The following is a 10,477-nucleotide window of genomic DNA, read 5'->3' as shown; positions in this document are numbered from 1 at the left end:
TTTGCCAGTGGTTTGTCAATTTTATTAATCTTTTCAAAAAAACAACTTCTGGTCTTGTTGACTTTTTCTATTGTCTTTCTATTTTCTGTTTCACTGATTTCTGCTAGAATCTTTATTATTTCCTTTCTTCTGGTGACTGTAGGCTTTTCTTGCTGTTCTTTTTCTAATTGTTGGAGATGTTAGTTTAAAGTGTTTATTTTGGCTCTTTCTTCTTTTTTGACATGTGGATTTATTACTATAATTGGCTCTCTGATCACTGCTTTGCTATGTTCCATAGATTTTGGTATGTTGTGTTTGCATTCTTTTTGAGTCAAGGAATTTTTTAAGTTCATTTTTTTTAAATTTCTTCTCTTACCCAGTCTTTCTTAAGGAGGGTGTTGTTCAGTTTCTTTATGTTTACTCTTTTTCCATTGATCTTCCTATTGTTGATTTCTAATTTGATAGCATTATTATCTGAGAAGATACTTTGCAGTATTTCAAAGTTTTTTTAATTTATTAAGGTTTGTTTTATGTCCTAACATTTTGTCTGTCATGGAAAATGTTCCATGTGCACTGGAAAAGAATGTATATTGTGCTGTTGTTGGGTGAAAAAATTATAAATAATTTTCTCCCTGAGTTTCTAACAGTCCATTCTATCTTACAACTCTTTTGACTTTCTCACCATTTAGAAGTTCTGTAATTACACAATATTTTCCCTCTTTTTGGTTTGTAGTTGTCCTCATTTGTCAATTGATGTCTCTAGTTCCCTGTTTACAATCTTGTAAGCTTATTTTACTTTGGATATGTCCATAGCTGTGATTTCTGGGTTATGTCATCTTCTGTATTAATGGTCGGTTGTTTGCTCTTTTTGGTTTTCTGTCCAAAGGACTCCATTTAGTATCCCTTGTAATTTTTGTCTGGTTTTAACAAATTCCCTTAGTTTCTGCTTATCTGAAAATCTCCTAATTTCACCATCATATTTGAGGGACAATTTTGCCAGGTATATAATTCTTGGTTGAAAATTTTTCTCTTTCAGGGTTTTATATATATATATATACCATTCCATTGCCTTCTCACTTGCATGATTTCTGCTGAGAAATCAGAGCATATTCTTACTAGTTGTCCTTTGTAACTTTTTATTTTTCCTGTGCAGCTTTCAGGAGTCTTTCTTTGTCTTTGGTTTTGATGAGTTTGATGATATGTCTTGCTGATTTTCTTTTGGGGTTTATCCTATTTGGTGTTCATTGGACTTCCTGAATGTATATATTCTCATCTTTCATCATATCAGGGAAGTTCTCCTCCAGCAAATCTTGGACAATTTTCTCAGTGGTTTTATTTTTCTCTTCCTGTTCTGAAATTCCAGTGACATGTACGTTGCTCCTTTTGATGGTATCCCACATGAACCATAGGCTTTCTTCATTTTGTTTTGATCTTTTTTTCTGATTGAGTCCCTTCCAAAGAACTATTCAGGTATTTGTCTTCAATCTCATTAATTCTGTCTTCCATTGCATCAATTCTACTCCTTTGTCCTTTCAATGTATTATCTATTTCTGACAATTTACTATTAATCTTCTGGATATCTGTCTGTAGATTTAGAGTCATTTCTAAGTTTTCATTTGTTTTGTCATTTTGTTCTTTTATTTTCTTCTGAAATTCTTCTAGGGTTTTGTCTGTGTTTTCCTTGATCTGTCTCTCAATCCTTTGAAGATACCTAAATATAATTCCCTTTAATTCCTAATAAAGGAGTTCCAATGCTGCTTCTTCCTCAGGGATGTGTTCTGGGTCTGTATCCTGCTCCCTTGTTTCTACACTTTATATTGGTTCTTTGTGTGGACTGTGATAGTCTGTTGTCTCTGAGACATTGTGATGCTGTATTTAGATCTCTGTTAACTGTGAGGAGCAGCTAATGATGAGTCAGGCTCTTCTTGGTGGTTGTTTATGGTTGTCCCATTGGTGAAGATGGAAGTGATGACTCCCACTCAGTAGGTGAAGCTGCAGGAAATATGGGTGTATATGTGTTGTATGGGAACTGTTGCTGTCTCCCACTCAGTTAGACAAAAATAACAACTGAATAACCATCAAAAAAGGATATTCAAATCAAATGGATAAAAAACACACCATGTAATCACACAGGAACAATAAAAGCAAAAAAGGAGAAAAAAGAAACCCCACAATATCTGGGGAGAGGGCAATAAGAGAAAAATGTGGAGAAGGATAATAATGAAGAAAAAAATGGGAAAAATACAAAAAGAAAAACAAGGAATGGGATTAACCATGAGAAAAAAAAAAAAAGGAAGAAATTGGAACCAGAAACAGGGAAAAGAGAAAAAGCTGAAAACTAGACCCTGGGAAGGGAAGAATAAAGAATAATACTAAAAAAGACAAAAGTAACAATAATAGTAGCAGTTTTAAAAGAGACAAAAACAAACAAACTAAAAAAAAAGAAAAGAAAATCTGGGCAGAGTGGGGCAGGGCACCCAGGCTCTGTCAGAGTACACAGACTGGGATGGAATTCCTGCTGGCTTAGAAGGTGGGTGGGAGTGGGGAATGGTCACATGGTTGTACCTCCATTTACGAAGAAGGTGTGGGATAAAAGAGTACAAGGGGAATATCTCACCTTTCCAGTTGTTGGCCTCTGGAATGTCCTTGCCGTTCCCAGCAAGTGGAGCCTATTCTTAAGTCCCTGGAATCTGGGAGAACACTGTCACTTTAAATATCCACAATGGTCAAAACATTTGTAAACATTCAAAATGGCTGCACCCTCTAGCTAGGCAAAAGTCCACAGCTCAGCCTGCCTTCCTCTTCGCTGCTTCCCCTTTTATTCAGCAGCCACCAGAGCAGTCCTCCGTGCAGTCCCTGGCTAGCAACGCTGATTTTTAGGTTAATTCTTAGGTCCTATCACCACTCAGCGAAATCCAAGCTGTCCATGCTGTCAGGATCATTGCCAGACCGCAGTTCCGTATGTCTCCTTATTTGGTGTTTTCATGTAAATTCTTCTGCTAATTGGAGTTTAGTCCAGTTCTATACCCTTCCCTTCAAAGCTCAGGGGTCCAGTATTATCATGTGTATCTGTATTAATTGGTTCCCCTTTCCTTTGTTGAAGAGGGTCTGTGCAGCCTTTCTGCCTATTCTGCCATCTTACTAGAACTCTTATTCAGTTTTTCTTATTCATTGTCCTCCTTCCACATGCATATGAGGCAACTGAAAATACCATGGCTTGGGTCAGGTGCATCTGAGTCATCAAAGTGACATGTTAGCTTTTTAAAATTTTATAGAGGCCTTTTACTTCCTCTAAATTAATAGTTGGATCTAGGTGTTTCATGAGAGTCTGGTTCACTTTGTTTTGGATGACTACTACATAGTTGATGCTCTTTCGTTAGGATATATGTCATGTCTGTTCGTCTTTCTTTTTGTAAAGTTAGCAGCCATTGGTGCTCAAAGTCCAGATCCTTAGTTCATTAGAGGTTGTGAAAAGGTGATATTTTAACTTTATTATTGCTTTCTCATTTATTGGCTAGATTGATTCTATAAAGAGAGACCTTCCATCATCCTGTGCTTGGTTACCTAGTGTTACTGTTTGTATTGGAATATTTGTATTGGAATTAGGATAAATGCCTAATTCTTTCTCTTTACTTGCCAGTGTTCAAAATAATGAGTTGTTTCTTTGTTCCATTTCTATTTTTTACAGAATTTAAAGTTTACTTTCTGGGTGATTTGACCTGAGTCATTTTCTATGCTCTTTCCTTGTGTTGTTTCCAAATTCTTGATTTGGAGTGTGAGATAATACTATTATTCCAGCACACAGGTGATTATGAATTACAGATGATTATACTTAGAAGGAATGCCCCCCACCCACACACACACACTTTTAAAATCATAAGCAGACATTATACTTCATTTTTTAATGCCTAAATGCTCAAGAACATAGTATACATTCAGTAGATATCAGTTGAATTTACTCTGTTGTTGTTATTAGGTGCTGTTGAGTTGTCTCCAACTCGTAGTGACCCTATGTACAGCAGAATGAAACACTGCCAGGTCCTGTGCCAGCTCCATAATCTCGGCTATACTTGAGCCCATTGTTGTAGCCACTGTGTCAATCCATCTTGTTGAGGGCCTTCCCCTCCTTCCCTGACCTTCCACTTTACCAAGCATGATATCCTTCTCTAGGGAATAGTCTCTTCTTACAACATGACCAAAGTAGGTGAGACGAAGTCTGGTCCTTCTTGCTTCCAAGGAGCATTCTGGCTACACTTCTTCCAGGACAGATTTGTTAGTTCTTTTAGAACATCATGGTACCTTCAGCATTCTTCACCACCACCACAACTCAGAAGCATCACTCTTCTTTGGTCTTCCTTATTCATTGTCCAGCTCTCACATGCATATGAGGAGACTGAAAATACCATGGCTTGTGTCAGGCATGTCTTAGTCCTCAAGGAGACATCTTTGCTCTTCAGTACTTGAAAGAGGTCTTTTGCAGCTGATTCACCCAGATCTATATACATTGTCTGATATTTTAACTGCTGCTCCCATTGATATGAAGTCCTTGAATTGACTTTAGCCAAACCAAACCAAACCAAACCCACTGTCATCGAGTCATATCCAACTCAAAGTAACCCCTCCTTGGGTTTCTGAGACAGTATCACTATGAAGTAGATTGCCCAACCTTCCTTCTGAGGAGTGGTTGGTGGGTTTGAAACACCAGCCTTCTGGTTAGCAGTCAAATGCCTTAGGCACTATTTTATAAGTAGAGAAACAAAAGCTCAGAACAAAATGCATTGATTGGTTCAGGTTTTGTACTAGAATTCAGGTTTTCATCGGTTCTGTGCTCTTTTCTTTGTGCTCAACTCAATTGAATGCAATTAATTTCAAAATGAATTTCAGTCCAATTCAACTTGTAATTTGTTTAAAAGCTGCCAAGTATTAGTTTTGTGATAGACCCCGAGTGGAATAACAAAAAAGAATGAAAAATATTTCCTATTTTCAGAGGGATTATATGGATTAGAGAGGCCAGACATTTCTATAAATGACTATTTTAAAAATGGGACTTACTCTTATTATTCATTTATTTATTCATTGTTTGTTTATTTGCTAAGAGAACTTTTCTGAAAACTGCCAATATATATGATATGTGTATTTCTATGGGGTTGTTTGTCTTTCAAATATTTCTACATTTTAGTAGTTTTTGTATGTTTTAAGTACTAATTCTTTATCTATTATGTATCTGCAAACATTTTCTTCCAATTTCATCCATGTCTTTTAACAGCTTAGTCTATCTGTTGTTGCAATATTAATTTGTATTGTTTCATTTAAAAAATCTTTCTTCACTATAAAGCTAGATTCCAAAACCAAAAACTCACTGTCATTGAGTTGATTCTAACTCACAGTGACCCTCACTGGGTTTCCAAGGCTGTAAACCTTTGCAGAAGTAGATTGCCTCATATTCCTCACACCGAGTAGCTGATGGGTTTGAACCACAAACCTTGTGGTTAGCAGCAAAATACCTTACTTATTATACCACCAGAGCTCCTTATAATGCCAAATTACATTTATATTTTCTTCTGATATGTTTATAATTTATTTATATTTTAATTAATTAATTATTATTAAACAATGTAAATCATATAACATTTTTAAAGCTTTATTGAGGTGTTTTGTAATTGTTGTTAGGTGCTGTCTTGTCAATTTTAAACTCATATTGACCCAATATGACAAAGTAGAATTGCCCTATAGGGTTTCCTACGTTGTAATCAGTATGAGATCAGATTGCTGTGTCTTTCTCCCATGTAGCTGCTGTGCAGGTTTGAACCGCAAACCTTTACATTAGCAGCCATGTGCTTAGCCATTGTGCCACCAGAGGTCCTGAGGTGTACTTTGCATACTACAACAATAACTCATTTTAAATGTTAAATTCAATGATTTTTAGCAAGATTACAGAGTTGTGAAGCCATTACCACTATTCAGCTTTAAAATATTTCTATCACCTAATCTGCAGTCTATTCTAATTCCTAATATTAGCCCCTGACAACCACTAATGTGCTTTCTGTCTCTATATTTTTGCCTTTTCTGATTATTATGATTGCTTCCTGATGGTAAGATTGATGAGATTATACAATCTGTGGTATTTTGCATCTTATTTCTTTCACTTAGCATAATGCTTTTGAGATTCATCCATGTTGTAGCATGTGTCGGTATTTCATTCCTTTTTATTGCTGAATAGTATTTCATTATGTGTATATACCACATTTGTTTATCCATCCCTCAGTTAAAGGACATCTGGGTTGTTTCGATTTTTGGCCACTATGTATAATGCTGCTCTGAACATTTTCTTACCAGTAATTTTGTGGACATATATTTTCATTTCTCTTGAGTAGATAACTAGATGTAAAATTGCTGGTCTTATGGTAAGTATAGGTTAACATGTTAAGAAATTGCCAAATTGTTTGTAATACATAGTATATCTACTATGTACAGCAATGCGTGAGGATTCCAATTTCTCCACTTCCTCAAAATATGTTTTATTGTTTGCTTTTTTCATAATAGCCATTCTAGTGTTTGTAAGAAGGAGCTTGTGTGGCACAAGTGGTTTATGATCAGCTACAATCTTAAAAGTGGTGGTTCTAACTTACCCAGTGGCTTTGTGGAAAAAAGGCCTGGTGAACTGCTTCTGTAAAGATAACAGCCAAGAAAACCCTATAAGGTAGTTCTACTTATAATACCAGGACCACCAGGAGTCCATGATGGACTTCACAGCAGTTAACAGCAGTGGATATGCAGCAGTATCTCTTTGTTTTAGTTTGCATTTTTTCCTAATGACTAATGATGTTGAACATCTTGTGATGTGCTTATCAAGGCATTCTACATATCTTCTTTGGTAACACAACTATTTAAATCTTCTCGTATTGTACTATTTTAATTGAGTTGTTTGATTTATTATTATTGAGTTGCAAAAGTTCTTTATATATTATGGCACTTATTTTTGTGGCTACTTTGAGTGAGAGGGCTGCCACTTTTTATATATGACTAATTTATTGCTCCTAAATATTTATTAAATTGTCTCTCCTTCCCCTATTGATTTGAAATGACACCTTCAATATATACCAAATTCACATGTATAGATTTTGCTGTTGGACTATTCTATTGATATATATATATATATATATATATATATATTTAATCAGTACCATACAATTTAATTTGTATTAGCTTTATAATATATTTTTATTTTTATATTTGTTAATGCAAGTTCCTTCTTATTTATCTATATCAGAGTCTGCCAAAATTTTTTCTATGCATGGTAAGATAATAAATATTTTAGGACATAAAATATGTGGGCCACTAACAGTGCCAATCACATATTCTTCATTGGTTTTCTTTTTAGCAAACATTTCAAAATGTAAAAAAAAAAAAAAAAAAAGTTTGTGGGTTGTACAAAAATAGGGTGTAGGCTATATTTGGCCCCCAGGCCATAGTTTGCTAACCCCTGTTATATTTGAAAATTATTGTGGCTTTCTATGCTTATTTACTCTTCTATATTAATTTCAGAATCTATTTGCCAAGGTATGCGAAGACTCCTGGTAGTGTTTTGATTGGGATGACATTGATTGTTTAGATTAATTTGGATGCAATCTGCAGTAATGCATGCTCCTGATAATTGAACATGTTGTCTCTCTACATTATTTAAGATCCACTTATATAATCTTCTGCAAAGTTTTATTTATTTATTTTTCTCTAAGTGAATTGAACATTTCTTGCCTTTATAATATATTTTTTTTTCCTTCTCTCTGGTTTTCCTCTTGCTGTGGTCTTCAGCCTACATTTTAACTTCCTCTTCTCAGTCAGTTTGCTATTGACCCTGTCTGTGATTACTGGGTAAACCTCACTGTTCAGATTCCTCTGCAGGACTGGTAGTCATAAGATACATTGGGCACTCCGTAGCATGGAAATGCTAGCTGAAAGAACCACAAATAGACATAACATTTTAACATTTGCACTGTATATGTTGCATGTGTCTCTGCGTGTACCTGCCCATATGACTTTTGTTTGGGTGTGTTGCTCCTTTAAAGTTTGCTAACCAGATAATAAGCATTCTATTGCTGTCTGAAAGACTGGAAGTTCAAATCCACTTAGAGGTGCCTCAGAAGATAGACTTGGTATTCTTCCAAAAGATCACAGCCTTGAAAGCTCTCTGGAATAGTTCTGCTTTCCATACATGGGGTCACCATGAGTTGGAATTGACCCAATGGCAACTAATAACTTTTAGCTGTTAATGTACTGAATTAGCAGACTCTGTTTAAGAGCCCAAGGAGCCTTGCTTAAAGTTTCTTCTTCAGTTTTAGGCCAACATAGGACAGCAGTGAGTTTTGGATTTCAATCAGAAGCCCTGGAGGCAGACCTTTGCTCTCATTCCAAGGTTTAATGAGATGTAGTGTTTCCATATGTTGTTGTTATGTGTTGTTGTTATGTGCTGTCGAGTTGGACCCGACTCATAGCGACCCCACCTTGGGTTTCCGAGGCAGTATCACTACGGAAGTAGATTGCTCCATCTTCCTTCTGAGGAGTGGCCGGTGGGTTTGAACCGCCAGCCTTCTGGTTAGCAGTCAAGTGCCTTAGCCACTATGCTACCAGAGCTCCCATTGTTTCCATATACTTAAGTCAGGAATAACAATACCTGTTTTGAGCACCTCCTGGAATTGTTGTTAGGGACAAATGAGTTGATATATTTGATATTGCTAATACTGACATTGTGAAATAGAAATCTAATATAAATTACATATGTAATTTGTTTATCCAATAGTCACATTAAATAAAAAGAAACCAGTAAACTTAATTTCAATGAAATATTTAACCCAACATATCCAAAATATTATCATTTCAACATATGATATGAACCACCACCCATCTTTCAGGTTTTCATATTATGGCGGCTTGTGTGTTGTATGATGCTAGACGCTATGCCAGCAGGGTCACCTGTGGTGGACAGGTTTCAGCAGAGCTTCCACACTAAGACAGACTGAGAAGAAAACCCTGGCCATATACTTCCAGAAAATCAGCCACTGAAAACCACATGGATCACAACAGAATGCTGTCAAATTTGCTTGTTTTGCACATGTCATCAAGAAGGATCAATCGCAAGAGACAGATATCACTTTCAGTAAAGCAAAGGGTCAGCAAGGGCATGGGAGACGAAGTGGCACAATAGCCACAAGTATGAGCTTAAATATGATGGCAATTATGAGGATGGCACAGGACTAGATAACATTTAGTTCTTTGTACCTAAGGTCACCATGAGTTAGCGTTGATTCTGTGGCAGCTAACAATAGTAATCACATGAAAAATTGTAAATGAGATATTTTACATTCTTTTTCCATGCTGAGGCTTTAAAACTTAGTGCATTTTACATTGACTATGCATCTCCAATTTAATGCTAAGCTTTAATCAGAAGTACTTGATATGTATTTAGATTGTATAATATTTATAGCTAAAAACTAGAGTCATATCCAAAATTTTCCCAAAGCTTAGTTTTTCAGTAGCTTAACTGAATGATCAGTTTTAAATTTATAATTAATTCAATTAAAATTAAATGAATTTTTAAAAATTCAGTTCCTCAATTACATTAGCTACTTTTCACGTGCTCAATAGCCAAATGTGGCTAGTGGCAACCCTGCTGGACAGTGTGGAGCTCTGGTAGCATAGTGTGTAAAGCATTTGTTTGCTAACCAGAAAGTCAGTGGTTCAAAGCCATCAGCTGCTCTGTGGGAGGAAGATAAAGCAATATAGTTCCATAAAGATTTACAGCGTTGGAAATCCAGTGTGGGCCACTATGAATCAGAATTGACTCAATGGCAGTGGGTTTATTGGACAATGGAGCTGTATAAATTGTTGAATACTATGCACATGGCAGCTGTTACTAAAGTTCTCAAATACCACTTGGATATTACATTGCTTGCTTCACTTTGGGCCTCCACATGAGAGAAATTAATTTACTTTACTTTGACCTACAAAAGAATTTCCTAAGGAAAACCTCCCAGCTTTCCCGACAACTGGACAACAGATTGCTCCCATTTCAGTAATCAGAATTTATTTTGTCTAAGAGTCACTGAACATTCTGGGAAACAAATACATCTCTAAGAGTGGGGGAAGGATGACCAAAATAGACTGTTTTTAAAGGCTGAAAAATCGATTCCTGGTAGTGATGCAATCTGGAATACACGAAACCATTAGCACCGGGGAGTCCACAGCTAGGCCAGGATCTATTCTGAGCTGTGAAAATCAAGCTCCCATGTGATTTCAATGCATTATCAAGAGCAGACTGTAATTCCGGGTAAGGCCAAACCCATCACCTCAGGGTGAGGAGCATCATAGGATTCACTTCATGTGGCTGGGATCTGCAGCAGAGGTGGATCAGGGCAGTAGAACAATGACATGGGGAACTCTGGGGCTCAAGCATTTTTTTCATGATTTCATCATAGAATTTAGTACTCTTTTTTCTTGTTTG

Source organism: Orycteropus afer, unplaced genomic scaffold (genome assembly GCF_000298275.1).
Source record: "Orycteropus afer afer isolate SDZICR_OR568_19922 unplaced genomic scaffold, OryAfe1.0 scaffold00258, whole genome shotgun sequence".
Classification (NCBI taxonomy): domain Eukaryota; kingdom Metazoa; phylum Chordata; class Mammalia; order Tubulidentata; family Orycteropodidae; genus Orycteropus; species Orycteropus afer.
The sequence above is the reverse complement of the archived record's forward strand: the minus strand, read 5'-3'. Positions refer to the sequence as shown.